This window comes from Lithobates pipiens, unplaced genomic scaffold, assembly GCF_037356315.1.
Source record: "Lithobates pipiens isolate NorthernLeopardFrog02 unplaced genomic scaffold, aLitPip1_a1.2 Scaffold_18, whole genome shotgun sequence".
Lineage (NCBI taxonomy): Eukaryota > Metazoa > Chordata > Amphibia > Anura > Ranidae > Lithobates > Lithobates pipiens.
This window is the reverse complement of record NW_027507758.1, coordinates 506,166,887-506,183,357: the sequence shown is the minus strand read 5'-3', so window position 1 is coordinate 506,183,357 and position 16,471 is coordinate 506,166,887. Positions and strand designations below refer to the sequence as shown.

Genomic DNA, 16,471 nt, shown 5'->3' with positions numbered 1-16,471 from the left:
TTAGGCAGAACACCGGCAATAATCACAGGCAGTGAGACAGTGTCCCGATGGGAGGCTGCAGAGATCGGGAAATGTCTCGCAGACTTCCTGGCGGGCTGTGCAACCATGCGGGAGCTCATCCTTTTATATATTACTGCCATGGTAGTATATAATGAGGGAAGAAGGGAAAGGGAAGCAGTGAATCTTGTTTTAAAAAAAAAAAAAAATACAAAAATAAATGTACTCATATTTATGAACCGTCTGTGTTCACCTGTTCCTTCCTCTTCAGCCTCTCACCCAATAAAAAATCCAGAGATGACAAACTCTGCCATCATGGTGACGAATCACATGATGAATCTTCCCTTGAGGCGATTCAGTTCGCATTGTGCGCTATACAAGTATTTCATTCATTCATTCCCATATGGAGGGCTTTACCCCAGGGACAGGTAACGGCAGTCACTCACGATACAACACCGATAGTGATATATCAGATATACGCACTCCGGCCAGTAGTTTAGGATCCTCCTGGAATACATCATCCAATATATTAACTACACCACATTCACAAGGGACTTTTTATAGACCAAATGAGGGGTCGTGTACAAACACATCCATCCAAAATCCACAAGACCGAAAGGCTCCAGTCACGTTAAACGTGGTTAATCTGTTTTCACATACACTTAGCCAACATGAGATGGCTGCCCTTGCACGTGGCCTCACCTTTTGCCCAAACTCCAGTCTGGACAGGTTTGGGGCCATTAAGGACATCCACCTCTTTATACGTAAAATCTTGCTGAAGAGTCTTTATGCCAAAAAACAAAATTTAGAACCTGGCCAAACTAACCAGGAGACTTTAGCATTGGACAATTTATTACTCCGTTGGATGAAAAGGAGTGTAAGAACCTCATAGATTCAGTTGACATTGAGGCCCTTCTTGCAGCTGTGGACGATGTGCCCACTATGCAAGCAAATCTGTGTGCCCCTGACCCTTCACTGAAGAAGAAATCCACCATTTATCCCTCGCCCAGTTCCAACCTCAACGCATCTGTTTTTCTTAGATTGGTATCAGCTGATATCTGTAAAATGAAACCCTTTCCTGGTTCTCATGCAAATCTCAGCAGAGATGAGCGAGTTGCATTGAAGGCTCTGGCTCCTGACCACGACATTGCCACCCTTATCAGAGGGTTTGTCCACAATATTATTCAATGGTTGATAACATATTTTATCAAAATGCTATACCAAGACAACTATGGGACTTTGTCAGGACCAGCCAAGGGAGCTAACTTTTTATTTTATTTTATTTTTATTTTTTTATGCGCTACCAAAGCTACATAAACATAAAAAAAAACAGGGTAGACCCATTATATCTGGGTGTGGCAGCTTAACAGAAAATCTGTCAATTCTAGAAAAAATTTTTTTCTATAATTAATAAAGTTAGCACTTATTTGCATTTTTTTACATATTGTTACTTATATTTCTCTGCCTAAAAAGTCCTGAGGGGCGACCTTTGTATGTACTGGTTGTATATTCTCTTATTCTATTTGTACAAGGATGTTGGCAGTACTTTATACACTTCCAATTCTCATATCCCTCTTCTCTCTATGTGAAAGCCACAATGCCTCTCCAAGGCTCCTCTGTATACTGTGTTCCGAATTCTATCGTTTTCAGTCTTCCAAGTTGAAGGGCATATAGCAAGGGATAAATTAAGGGCAGGTTTTTCTAGAGGGTCTCACCCCTCCTTTAAAGATACAGGGACGCATTGGACACCCAGCAAAAGTGCAACGATGGCTGAAAACATGCAATGTGTCCCCACGCACAATGCAGCCAAAAAGCTGTGCAGATAAGCGACAACCACCCCAATCTATTACTAGCCTTTACAATGAGGTGCACATTGAAGGGGCTTGGCGCATTACAAAATGACAAATTCTCAGCACACTTACCAGCTAGCCTTGGTTGGGGTGGTTGCCACCTATCTGCACAGCTTGTCTTTGTCAGGGTTCCCTGTTTGCTGTGTGTACAGTTCCCCACAGGTACAGATCTGTAGCGGATATCACTTTTGGTACTCAAGCTATGTGACAGCTTGATGCACTTCAAATAATACTACGGTAATTGTCCAAGGCACATCAGTAATGTAATGATATTTACATGTTACAATAGAAGGACTGTTTGCATCTTCTATGTAAAGTGTTGGATTCTCAGATATGCTGTGCCTAGAAGATCGCAAGTACTAGGGTACTAATGAGAATGGGCCTTGTCTTATGATGGATGGGCATACACTTCATATGAGTACTCCGTGCTCATTATGCTGCTAAACATTTTGCTGTTATAATCTCCCATGCTGGTGTAGGTGTTTAAAGGGATATTTAACTCTGTGTTTTTTTATTTTTTTACATGTTCTACTTACCTGCTTTGTGTAATAGTTTTGTACACAGCAGCCTGGATCCTGTTTTTAGGGTCCGATGCTGGTGCTTCTGGCCTCATCCCTCCTGCCAGGGTGCCCCCCACAGCAACCGGCTTACTCAAGCAGGTGTGTTCCCGACCCACAGCTCAGTGGCTGCCGCCAAAAGCCAATTAGGAGTGCGAGTCCCTAGAGAGACTGGGCTGTATTGAGAGGGGGGCTTAGGCAAGTATGGGGGGGGGGTGGGGTTGCTGCTGCACACAAGGTGTTTTACCTTCATGCATAGACACACAACCAAATTTAAAAGTATTCCCAGTGAGCATATATTTGCGCAAAAGTAATAGCATCCAAACTTTGGGATATCTCTTATGGAATATTTTTAGTGTGACTGCAGCGGACAAATCTGACACTAAGTGACACTTTTTGGGGACTAGTGACACCAATACAGTGATCAGTGCTAAAAATATGTACTAATGACACTGGCAAGGAAGGGGTTACCATCAGGAACAATCAAGGGGTTAAATGTGCTCCTAGGGGGGTGCTTTTTTTAACTCTGGGGGGGGCGGGGGGAGCTTTCTCTGTGAGAAGAGAGATCAATGTTCCTGCTTAGCAGAAGAACAGAATCTGTCTCTCCTACTAGCAGAACAGTGATCTGCCTTGTTTACGTAGGCAGACTGCCACTCTGTCTCCCTCGGGAGCAACTGCACTTGCAAAGTTCAGTCTATTTATCTTTAGTAAATCAATCCCTTGTAGTTAATGAGCTCCATGAGGAACGACCATATCTCTTCCTTTTTCCAGTATCTCTAGCCTTTACTTAAATGGCCCAAACAATGTGTGTTTGTGTGGGGTTTTTTTTATTTTTTTTAATGGTATGTATTATGCCATGACCTATGTAAAAATCCTACTCTTGATGTGCCACATGTGTGCATTATTTGTGATTAAATATTAATAAAGGAAAAATCTACTTTTTTATATTGGCTGAATTTTTTTTCTTTTTTCTATTACTATGAACCAAATTTAAAAAAGTACATTTTCCCACTCCTGATGCGCATGAGGATACTGGAAAAGGGGCGAGTAAATGATAGAGATTGGCTCAGGCATGTTTGGATCCGAGTCTGAACCCACCACAGCAATCCTGCCAGGAAGCGGTTGTCTGTCCATGGGCAATCATAATCAGCTGAGGCATTGCCCTCCCCTCAGCCACATGTACACAAGGGGTGTGTATACGTGCAGCAGAGGGTCAGGGAATGCCTCAACTGCTTATGATTGGTCATGGACAGACAACCGCTTCCTGGCCTTGATTGCTCTGTTGGGTTTAGACTAGGATCGGAATGCGCCTGAGCCCATCCCTTGTAAAAAGCCCAAAGATATGTATTTCAAAGGTGTATTTAGCTGTTTACCTGGAGTTGTGTTTTACCTAATGAGCCTGGAACTACCTACATGTAATAATCTAGTGTTGTATCACGACTGTTCATTCCACTTGTATAAGGACAACTCTAATAATAATAATATCCTATGTATGGTTCTTCCGGGAAGGTTTACTTCTTCCTCTCAGTGGTGGGGTGGACAGCTCTGCTGCAGCCTGTATTGTGTTCTCTGTGCCGCTTTATATGCCAGGCTGTGGATATAGGAAGTAAGTGCACCTATGAAATACTAAAAACATTGTATTTTTTTTTTTTTTTTTTTATTTAAAGGTACTGTGCCTTGTAAAAGTATCCATACCCCTTGAAATTTTTCACATTTTGTAATGTTACAAGCAAAAACATAAATGTACTTTATTGAGATTTTGTGATAGACCAACAAAAAGTGGCATATAATTGTGAAGTGGAAGGAAAATGACTTTCAATCTTCTTTTTTTTTTTTTTCTTTTTTTTTTTACAAATATATGAAAAGTGACATGCATTTGTATTCAGCCCCCTTTTAATCTGATACCCCTAACTAAAATCTAGTGGAACCAATTGCCTTCAGAAGTTGCCTAATTAGTATATAAGGTCCATCTGTGTGTAACTGACTCTCTGTATAAATACAGCTGTTTTGTGAAGCCCTCAAAGGTTTGTTAGAAAACCTTGGTGAATAAACAGCATGAAGGTCAAGGAACACACCAGACAGGTGAGGGATGAAGTTGTGCAGGTTATAAAAAAGAAAATATCCCAAGATTTGGACATCTCACAGAGCACTGCTCAATCCATCATCTGAAAATGGGGAAACTGTATGGCACAACTGCAAACCTACCAAGACATGGCTGTCCACCTAAATTGACAGGCTGGGCAAGGAGAGCATTAATCAGAGAAGCAGCCAAGAGGCCCATGGTCACTATGGAGGAGCTGCAGAGATCACTGACGCCTGTATTGCCATTGTGCTGGGTGTTCGGTGTGCTCCTGTACCTTTTTAAGAAGGGGTGGCTCCCCATCAGTCCACCTGCTCTCACTTATCCATCAGAATGCATGTGCCTCCACTGTGGGGACACTTATAAGTTAGTGTTAGGTACCACAGATATCGGGGTGCCTTGATGGGGCTCTGTGGCTTACGCATACACTTGCAAATGTGTGCAGACTAAACCCCCCCCTGCCCTTTTTTTTTTTTTTTTAACACATACTGTTAGGTTATTTGGTAGTCTGTGGGCTGGTGGTAAGTAAGGCTTTGTTTTTTTCCTCGGTTTATGCTTGGGTTTGTTTGTAACTATGGAAGAGCTGCAGAGATCTGCAGCTCAGGTGGGAGAATCTGTCCACGGGACAACTATTGTGCACTCCACAAATCTGCCCTTTTATGGAAGAGTGGCAAGAAGCAAGCCATTTTTGAAAAAGTCATAAGTCCCCCTTTTTTTTTATTTGTTTGCGAGAAGCCATGTAGGGGACATGGCAAACTTGTGCAAGAAGGTGCTCTGGTCAGATGAGACCAAAATTGAACTTTTTGGTCTAAAACTTCCATGTCACAATTATGTGCCGTTTTGTGTTGGTCTATCACATCAAATCCCAATAAAATAAATGTGTTCTTTTTTTGTTGTAACATGACAATGTGGAACGTTTCAAGGGGTATGAATTAGGGGTGCACCGAATGGGTTTTTTGGTGCCGAAACCGAGACCGAAAATGAAAAATACACTAGGCCGAAAACCGATACCGAAACAGCACCGATACCGAAAATGACTGTTTTTAAAAAATATTTTCATACATCAGATGGTCAGAGACTGAGGACATATTACAGGAGATGGTCAGAGACTGCGGGGATGGTACAGGAGCTGGTCAGAGACTGCAGGCATGGTACAGGAGATGGTCAGAGACTGCAGGCATGGTACAGGAGCTGGTCAGAGACTGCAGGCATGGTACAGGAGCTGGTCAGAGACTGCAGGCATGGTACAGGAGATGGTCAGAGACTGCAGGCATGGTACAGGAGCTGGTCAGAGACTGCAGACATGGTACAGGAGATGGTCAGAGACTGCAGGCATGATACAGGAGCTGGTCAGAGACTGCAGGCATGATACAGGAGCTGGTCAGAGACTGCAGACATGGTACAGGAGATGGTCAGAGACTGCAGGCATGATACAGGAGCTGGTCAGAGACTGCAGACATGATACAGGAGCTGGTCAGAGACTGCAGGCATGGTACAGGAGATGGTCAGAGACTGCAGGCATGGTACAGGAGATGATCAGAGACTGCGGACATGGTACAGGAGATGGTCAGAGACTGCAGACATGGTACAGGAGATGGTCAGAGACTGCAGACATGGTACAGGAGATGGTCAGAGACTGCAGACATGGTACAGGAGATGGTCAGAGACTGCAGACATGGTACAGGAGCTGGTCAGAGACTGCAGACATGGTACAGGAGCTGGTCAGAGACTGCAGGCATGGTATAGGAGATGGTCAGAGATTGCGGACATGCTACAGGAGATCAATGCAGCCTCACTGTGCCAGCAGCCTACCAGTGCCCGCCATGTAGCCTGCCTGTGCCTCACCAGTGCATATAAACATACACATATAAAAACGCGTGCACACACACACACATATAAAACATACAACACACATACATGCGCACATACGCACACACAACATACATATAAACATGCACACACAACATACATACATATAAACATGCACATGTATATATATATATATATATATATATATATATACATACATATACATATACATATACATATACATATACATATACATACACACATACAACACACAGGCATACAAACATATATAGACAGTCTTTTTTTTAAATTGGCAACTGCAGCTCTTCATTAATCTCCATGCTGGGTACTGCACTCTAGGGGGAGGCAGAGAGCACAGCACACACTGCTAGACGCCTCTGCTTTGGTTTCACTTTCACAGTGAACATCGTGCCCAGCTCCTGCACAGCCGATTTACACATCGGCTGAGGAGAAATATGCAGCCACCGCTGTGGAGAGGGGGACTTTAGAGCGAGACCCCACAGGCTGACTGCAGCATAGGTGAGGAGGGAGGGGAGCAGGAGAGCTAAAGATAGGACACCCCCGTGATGGGCGGCACCGGGGGCGGGACCAAGCCCCGCCCCATTTTCGGCACCAGTATCGGCGGAAATTCTCTTTCGGCTTTTTGCCGAAAGGGCCATTTTCGGCCGATATGTTTCGGCGGCCGAAATTTCGGTGCATCCCTAGTATGAATACTTATTCAAGGTACTGTAAGTAAAATATTGTCAAAGTAATACGTGTGTGTGTGTGGTGGTTTTCTCTTCTACATGAAGTGCTGCATGATATCAGATGGTTGGTAATGAATTCTACGCGACTACCACTCCCAATAAGCTCTATATCCGTCTATTGACTACTTGTTACATGGCGACTGAGACCTCCTCTGCTGAGACTTGAGAAAAAAGCCAGCATGCTGTCACAGCAAATAGGCAGGTACCTGAGAAGGGCAGAGGACACAATGGTGGCCAGTGTGCCCCCTGCCTGTGGGATCAGTTTTCACTGATTTATGCATTTCCCCTGTTCAGCTGCTACCTCATCTTCTTTGCAGGATCAGGCAAGAAGGGAAGCTGGTGATTCTTGCAGCCCCGGTATGTAGGAATCGTAAGCATGGCAGCAAGGGACCCATGGACTTTCGCCACATCTAGACCTGCTTGCAAGGGTCAGTATTCCATACTACCTTACAAACTCTTTGAATATTGAAACCTACATTCTAAGGAATCGTGGGCTTTCAGGGTCTGTAATTTCTACCTTAATCCAATGCTAGGAAGTGGGCTTCCAGAGTCATGTATTATAGAGTCTGGAGGACATATATTTCCTGGTGTAAATCCAAGGATTGGCATCCTCGAAGTATGTCATAGGTAGAATTCTTGCCTCTTTGCAATTAGGGGTAGGGATAAGGCAGGCCTTGAGTACTATCAAGGGTCAGGTCTCCGCCCTATCGGTATTGTTTGAAAGACCATTTGCTTTGCATTCCTTGGTCCGTGTTTTTATGCAGGAGCTGACACAGCTTAATCTGCCAGTTAGGTCACCCTTTGAACCCTTAGGACTTGAATTTGGTCTCATCAGTGTTACAAAAACAGCCTTTTGAGCCGATTCAGCATAATCCCTTAAATCTTTTGACAAGGAAGTTTTTCTGGTTGCTATATCCTCTGTTAGAGCGGACTACTCTGATACCCTTCTTTCTTCTAAAGAGCCATATTTAATTATTCACAAGACAAGGTTGTGTTTCATCCTCATCCAAGTTTTCTGCCTAAAGGGGTGTCAGGTTTTCATCTGAACTAAGATATTCTACCTTCATTTTCCAGAACCCTGTTCTAGGGTAGAGTAGTTGCTACATTGCCTTGATGTAGTGCGAGCAGTCAAAGTCTATTTAGAGGCCTACTGCTCAGTTTCAGAAGACTGATCTATATGTGCTGCCAAAAGGTCCTAGGAAAGAACAGGCTGCGCTAAAATCTTTCTCTTATATTCATTGACTGATACAGCTCCTCTCTGTAACAAAATGGTTTGTTAGCCCTATCACTGGAGATACTAGGCAAGTTGTAATAGAACACTTCAGAACTTTTAGTTCCGCCCATGGGGCGGTCCCTAGGGCACAACCCCACAGCCTGCTGAGGCAGAACTCCGTTTTTTCTTGCCTAGTGAAGGAGATAGACCTAGGAACCCTGCGGGCCCATAGGTCTGTGTTTTTTGATCCAGAAGCTTGGCTTTTTGCGCAAGATGAATGATCCTGTGATCTTATATCAACAGCCGGCTGGGTGACAGGCTGGTTCACTTATCCTTGTAGTCTCCCCAGTCCGGCCATCGAGCGTTTGCAGGTCGCAGCTACAGCTCAGCAGGCCACGACATACCTCAGCTCCAGAGGTGGTCGTGAGCTCTATGCCCCGGGGCGTACATTTGACCGGGCTACTGATGTCTGCATCACAGTATGCCGAGGCCAGTGGTCTTTCCTGTACTGATCAGGAGTTGACTACCATGGAATGTCTCCCAGCTTCAGGACTGGCAAGTACAGCTCTCCCTGCCGGGCAGGGTGGAGCAGCTGGGCTTTCCCTGGGAGGTCGATTCTGGGGGGCCCCCCTCACCCCTTCCCCTCTCTTCCCTTCCTTGTCCCTCACTCCCTCCCCCCCCCCCCCACGGGGGGGGGGCTGTACATGTGCTGAGCTGTGTGTGTGTGTGTGTGTCTGTCTGGGCTCTCACCTGGGGGGTTTAGCTGTGTTGGGTGCCTGGGTCCTGCAGCATATCCCGCTTGATGCCTGTGTAGTTATGCCCCTGTGTTAGTGCAGCGCTGTGCCTGCCACATGTTCTCCCTTGTCCCCCATAGCTCTGTTCGGCGGCCATTTTAAGTGTGGGCAAGGGTCGGACTGGCTTCTGGCTTCAGTCGGCCATTTTCCTGGTGATTCCCTATTGAGAACACCGGCGGCAATTTTTTTTTTTGTAGCCAGAGCACATTTTTGTGCTCTAGTTGCTGCCCCTGGACCTTCTACTTTCTGTTTGGTCATCACAGGGCACTGGGAAGCTTCTCCTGTGTTCTGAACATGTGTGTTTGATCTTTCACCGATCGTGCGACCGGCCAGCCACGAAACAGTTTTCTGCTATCTCTGCATCTGGGAGTGCTGGGGATCACCAGGCATTGTGGTAATACAGTGTGGAACAGCCCGGGGTGGTGAGTCCAGCGGGTTAGAGCCCCTCAGCCAGCGGCAGCAGGAGGGTGGGACTGTCACTGTCCTAAGTCCCCTTCGGGTGGCAGACAGGGTAGGGTCAGCATGGCTTCAGAAACTGGTGTTTGTTCCCCCGAAATCCAGGCAATTGCAACCGGATCACCTGCGGACTGCGTGTTCCTCAATTCGTTCCTTGCCAAGATAGTCGGTACGTGGGAAGTAAGGTGGTAAAAAGTGGCCCCTCCCCCCCCCATCCTCTGGGTAGAGCTTTGTCGCAGACTCTGGTCCTGCTGAGGCTGGTGACCCCTGCTCTGTTTTGTCAGATGATGCTGACCAGGACCGTTCGGACAGTGAGGATGAGTCCCTGTCTGGGTTCGTGCATGACAAAGTGCTAGTTGGAGCACTTATCACAGCTGGTGTGATACCCTGAAGATTCAGGAGCCAGTGGAACCCTGGTGTACCGGTCCCTTTTGGGTCCCGCAAGCCAGCACGTTCACCTAAAGGTGTTCCCGTATCTGACTTATTTTGACAAGTTCATTTACAAGGAATGGGGTCACCCGCAACGGACCAAATACATGGCGGTGCGTTACCCCTTTGAGGAAAGACTTCTCAAGAAATGGTTGGCTCCTCCGGTCGTGGACCCCCCAATATCCAGGTTAAATAAAGTAACCGCGATCCCAGTTGAGGGGACTCCTGCATTCAAGGATCCCATAGATAGGAAGGCCGAGGCGGTGGCTTGTTCCTTATTTACGGTTGTGGGGTCAGCCGTGCGACCTGAACTAGCATCCGCACTGGTGTCGCAGACACTGACTGAGTGGGCAAAAGTTTTGCACCGAGAATTGGGAGAGCAACAGGCCTCCCCTGTCTGCGTGGAACTAAAAGACCAACTAGTGCAAGGCCTTAAGTACGTCTGTGACTCGGCCGTGGATACTCACCCTCTGTTATCCAGAGCTTCAGTGTCAGCTGCGGTGCTGAGGCGCCTGATTTGGTTGAAGTGCTGGTCTGCTGACCAGTCATCCCAGAAAGCCCTGACGGATCTTCCCTTCCTTGGCGACCGGCTCTTCAGAGCCTCGTTAGATGACATTATTAAAAATGCCACTGGTGGTAAGAATTCTCTACTCCCCACAGGTCAGGAAGGCTATGGAGCCACGCGCGGGGAAGGGCCCTCTGTTTCCGCTCAAACAGCTTTTTCGTCCTCCCGGTACTTCGACAAAACGTCCCCAGCCCGACAGGATGCCCACAGACGGTCAAAAATGTCCCTGGAACCACAAGCCTGCGAACAAAAGTGCTACCGCATGAAGGTTTGCCCCCACTCGTGTCTCGGGTGGGGGGTCGCCTTCGGGAGTTTGCAGCCCGGTGGTCCTCCCCGTTTATCTGACCAATGGGTCTGCCACCTGATTTCCACAGGCTACAAGATAGTTTCTCTCTTGGCTGCCAAACAGATTCTTCCCCTCCAGCATACCCATATTCCTGGCTCGCCCGGGAGGCCCTGTTAGGGGTGGTCAGGGACTTGCTGAATCAGGGGGTTATTGTACCGGTTCTAGACTCAGAACGCTTCCAGGAATTCTACTCAAATCTATCTGTGGTTCCCAAGAAGGAAGGGGTACGTCCGATCCTTGGATTTAAAAGCCCTCAATCACTTTGTAAAAGTGCAGAGGTTCAGAATAGAAACAGTTTACTCAGTAGGCGCTGCACTCCAAGTGGACTCCCTGTCGTCTTTGGACATCCAGGATGCGTACCTGCACGTACCCATATGCCTTTGGCATCAAAAGTTTCTGCGTTTGTCAGTCGGAAGTCCGTTTATCAATTTGTGGCTCTTCCCTTTGGCCTGGCATCAGCCCCCCCGAGTCTTTACCAAAGTACTGGCTCCAGTATTGGTGTTGCTGAGACAACGTGGGATCACGATCGTGGGCCACCTAGATGATCTCCTCCTGAGAGCATCTTCCTCCTCAGAATTCAAGGAGGATGTGGCGATCACCATGCAGACCCTGCAAGAATTTGGGTGGCTGTTGAACCTAAAGAAGTTGGTGATTGTGCCGACCCAGCGTCCGGAGTACCTAGGTTTGCTATTGGACTCCAGGGAAGCGATTAGTTTCTCTCCCTTCAGACAAATTGCAGACTCTCAGATCTGCGGTCAATCTACTGCTGAACCGCAATTGGTCGTCGCTCCACTTTTGCATGTGAGTGCTGGGACTCATGGTAGCCTCCTTCGAGGCAGTACCTTATGCCCAGTTCCACACCAGAGTACTGCAGAAGGAGATATTGTTGAAATGGGACAAATCTCAGTTGTTTCTGGATCAACAGATTCAGGTGAGCCAGCCAGTCGGGATTCTCTGGTCTGGTGGTTGAGGTCCCCGGTGATTCAGTCCGGAAAATCGTTCCTTCCTCTGAAATGGCCAGTGGTCACTACGGACGCCAGTCTATCCAGCTGGGGTGGAGTGATGGGGATTCATTCGGCTCAGAGCCTCTGGTCGACGGAAGAATCCGAGTTGCCGATCGATCTGCTCGAATTGAGAGCAATCAGGCTGTGCCTCCACACATGGTCGATGAGTCTTCAAGGGTGTCCGATCAGGATACAGTCAGACAACGCCATGGCTGTGGTGTACATAAATCACCAAGGGGGAACAAGAAGCTCAGCCGCTGCTCAGGAGGTCGCTCACATACTTCGGTGGGTAGAGCGACATGTACCGGCCCTGTCGGTCATTTACATCCCGGGGGTGGAAAATTGGCAGGTGGACTATCTGAGCCGACAGATGCTGGACCCAGGAGAATGGGCATTGCATCCTGAGATATTCAGGCTGCTGTGCCTGAAGTGGGGCACACCAGATGTGGATCTATTGGCCTCCCGTCTCAATCAGAAGGTGCCAAGATTCGTGTCCAGGACAAGAGATCCCTGGGCATACGCGCTGTGGCTCCGTGGGATCAGTACCAGCTGATCTACGCCTTTCCTACACTGAAACTGTTGCCACGTCTGCTTCGCAGAGTGGAAGCCAAGGGGATTCCAGTAATCCTGGTTGCCCCAGATTGGCCTCATCGGCCCTGGTACCCAGACGCTCCCTGGCGACTGCCGTTGCGTGAGGCCCTCCTATCTCGGGGTCCAATCTTTCATCCTGCTTTACCATCGCTGGCTTTAACGGCATGGCTATTGAGAGCCAGGTGTTGAGGAACCGGGGTCTGTCAGACTCGGTGATTCCAACTAATCTTCTTCTTCAAGGAAGATATACCATCGTACCTGGATGGCCTACATCTCCATGTGTGAAGAGACATGGTGGCATCCGGGTACCTTTTCCCATAGCAAGGATCCTGCTGTTTCTCCAGCAAGGAGTAGAGCCTTCCTTATTATTTTTTTTTTTTTTTATATCAACGACCCCTAGCATCGCACTCCTTAGTGAGTACCTTCGTTCAGGGGGTACGACATGTTGTCCCTCCGGTGCGCCCACCGTTACCCCCATGGGATCTGAACCTGGTGTTGTCGGGGCTTCAAAAACCGCCGTTTGAAAATATCAGGGAGATTCCCCTGTTGACTCTTTCCCAGAAAGTGGTCTTTCTAGTGGCCATCACATCGGCCAGGAGGGTTTCGGAATTGGCAACCTTGTCCCGCAAGTCGCCTTATCTGGTCATCCACAGGGATGAGGTGGTTTTGCGGCGTAACCACCCTTTCTACCGAAGGTGGCCTTCGGCTTTTCATATCAATGAGGACATTGTATTACCATTGTTGTGTCCTAAGCCGAAGCACCCCAATGAGGTGGCCCTTCATGCTCTCGCCGTGGTTAGGGCCCTGAAGGTGTATATGTCTGCCACGGCTCCCCTTCGGAAGTCAGACTCACTGTTTGTTTTGGTGGCTGGTCCAAAGAAGGGTATGGCGGTCTCGTCGGCCACCATTTCCAGGTGGATCAGACAGATTGTAGTACATGCCTACGCCTTGAAGGTCACGGCCCACTCTACAAGGGCAATCGGAACATCTTGGGCCTTCCAACACTAAGCGTCGGTCGCTTGGGGTGTTTAAGCGGCGACCTGGTCGTCTGTCTATACATTTACCAAGTTCTACAAGGTAGACGTCGGTGCATTGGCTGATGCCTGTTTTGGCCGCAGTTTTGCAAGCGGCCGTGTAGTTGCAATTATATGCTATCGATATGTTTTCCTGGTTTTTCGATTAAAAACGCAGTACTGTTTTGTTAATGCACTGTTGCATTACTTCCGCAAATGTTGTGGTTTTGGGGATCTCTCCTGTTGAGGATACCTGGTTATGTGGTGGTGTTTTTCCACACCCTGCTGTTTTTTTGTGGGGTTAGTTTCACTAGTTCCCACTTGCTATGGTGGATGAAGTTTTAATGCTGTTTTTTCCCACCCCTTGTTTGAAATTGCTTGGGGACGTCCCATTTTGTTACAGAGAGGAGCTGTCGATCGGTGAATATAAGACAAAATAGGATTTTTGTACTCACCGTAAAATCCTTTTCTCTGTAATTCACCGACCGACGCAGCACCTGCCCCTCCTTTTTCTCTTTTAAGTTTTACTGCATGTTGACGTACTGAGTAGGCTGTGGGGTTGTGCCCTAGGGACCGGGCGGAACTAAAAGTTCTGAAGTGTTGTATTACAACTTGCCTAGTATCTCCTATCTCCAGTGATGGGGCTAACAACCCATTTTGTTACAGAGAGGAGCTGTGTCGGTCGGTGAATTACAGAGAAGGATTTTACGGTGAGTACAAAAATCCTATTTTGTCTAGATGGAAGTTATTAAACAAACTTATAGTTTAAAGAGGAGAGTTCCACCTTTTCAAATCAAAACGCACTCTACCAGAGCGGTTAGTGCTTCATGGGCAGTAGGGGTGCAACGGATCAAAAAACTCACGGATCGGATTGTTCCTCGGATCAGAGTCACAGATCGGATAATTTTTCAGATCAGCAAATAATTGAATTTGCAAAAGCCTGTGAAAATTCCACCACCATATCTCCCCCACTGTAATGGACATCTCCCCCACTGTAATAATGGCTGAGCATGGCAGGGTATTGGCGGAGTATGGAGGGATGTAACTGCAATTGTTACAGAGCAGCGCTGTGGGCACTACAGATCCAGCCCACAGCGCTGCGGCCGTCCGATCTCTCCCCTCCACTGTACAGATAAGTACACAGAATGGTGAGGAACCGGCATCATGACATGACGCTGGTTTGTTTACGAGTGATCGATCCGTCATTTGACGGCGCGATCACGTGGTAAACGGCCGCTGGGTGTACCAAGATGGCCGGCGCTAGGCAGAAGCCGCTGGCTTTCCTAAGGCCAAGGCAACGGAGCGCTCCGGATCGCATGCCGATCTGAACAGGTTGACCCGGATCATGGATTGGTGATGATCCGTTGCACCTCTTTGTATCACCAAGCCTCCATGGCTCAAATCTGCAAGGCCGCAGCTTGGTCTTCAGTCAATAGAATCTAGTGACTGTATCAGGTGGATGTAAAAAGGCATGAGAATATCACTTTTGGACGCAGTATGCTGCGGGCAGCGGTATAGGTCCTCAAGTCTGACTCCCTGTGTGGCTTTTTTTTTTTTTTGTCTCCCTCCATTCAGTTTGCATTGCTATGGGACATCCCACATAGTTATTACTATGCTCCAAGAAAAGTTATTTTACAGTTAAGCTGTTTAAAAAAAAAAAAAAAAAAGAGATTGTGTGTGTGTGTGTGTGTGTGTGTGTGTCAAAAAATAAAAACCAGAGGTGATCAAATACCACAAAAAAAGCTCTATTTGTGGGGGGAAAAAAGGACAAATTGTATATGGGTACAACGTTGCATAACCGTACAATTGTCTGTTGAGGTAACACAGTGCCGTATCTAAAAAAAATGGCCTGGTTGGGAAGTGGGTAATTCCTTCCGGTCTTTAAGTGGTTAAAGTATAACGGCAAAACTTGGACACAAAAAAATTGACCATACAGAATGTGAACACACCAGAAAGACAGGAAGTGTCACTGTCAGAATCACCTAGTGAAATAAAGGTGTTTTGTAGACCATGAAGAGAACAGTGCTGGCTGATAACTCCCTGTGCTCTCTGCTTCTGGACTGTTATCGGCTCACAAGATCTCAGACTCGGCACATGGCCATAAAATTGCGAGCGCCACCATGCCCACTTGTAGGTGGGCCGTTGGTACAGTAAAACATGGATCAACTGCTTGGTTTTTACCACCCCCTGGCCCCCCGTATGAAAGACTAAGAGTTTTCAAACGCAATTAGCTAATACCATGAGAAATTTGGTGTGTGTGTGTGTGTGTGTGTGTGTGTGTGTGTGTGTGTGTGTGTGTGTGTGTGTGTGTGTGTGTGTGTGTGTGTGTGTGTGTGTGTGTGTGTTTTCACCTAGATAAGTGTTTCAGTGGAGGGTCTCATCCTTAAATGAAGTGGGTACTAGTTAAAAAAAAAAAATCCTACTATATACAGTATCTACCCCTCCTGTTTTTTTTCGTGCCTCTTCCCCTCTGGGGATAGCTATTATGCATGTTATTAGCTTTGATTGATAATTGATGTAACCAAACTTTTAGAAATGTTTTTTGATGTTCTGTAATTCTTGCATGTGTTTTGGTTTTTTTTTTCTTCCTAGAAGTTTACTCTTCTGGTCATTTTGTACTTGTTTAAGAGATGGGAGGTCCTGACGAAGCAGGAATTGCCACAACATGTCGACACAATTTCCTCATCTCAACAAAAACCAAACATCCTCTGTTGACAACTCTTGTTGGTATCAATATGCAAGCATATGTAAAATGTGTTTTATAATTTAATGGATGAAATAAAGCTTTGTATAACTTTTTTTAGAATATCTTTAATTTTTGCTCACTGGTGTCCCATCTAAAATCCTATTATGTATCGCACTAGTATCTCGTTAATACTATGATGGCATTAAGGAATGCTCTAGCTTTTTATTTTTAAGGATTTAATGTGCGTTTTTGAATTAAATTCTAACAGTGTATGGCCAAGTTAGGAGTTAATGTTATAAAGAAGTTTAGGGGAA

General features: G+C 46.7%; 1 long non-coding RNA gene across 1 annotated transcript; it reads left to right on the top strand.

Annotated features, from left to right (window-relative positions):
• Positions 1–6,918: 6,918 nt before the first annotated feature.
• On the top strand, positions 6,919–16,270 carry LOC143988822 (uncharacterized). Its single transcript, XR_013276921.1, has 2 exons — positions 6,919–7,488; positions 16,064–16,270. It is a non-coding gene; the product is annotated as an uncharacterized LOC143988822 (long non-coding RNA).
• Positions 16,271–16,471: the final 201 nt, after the last annotated feature.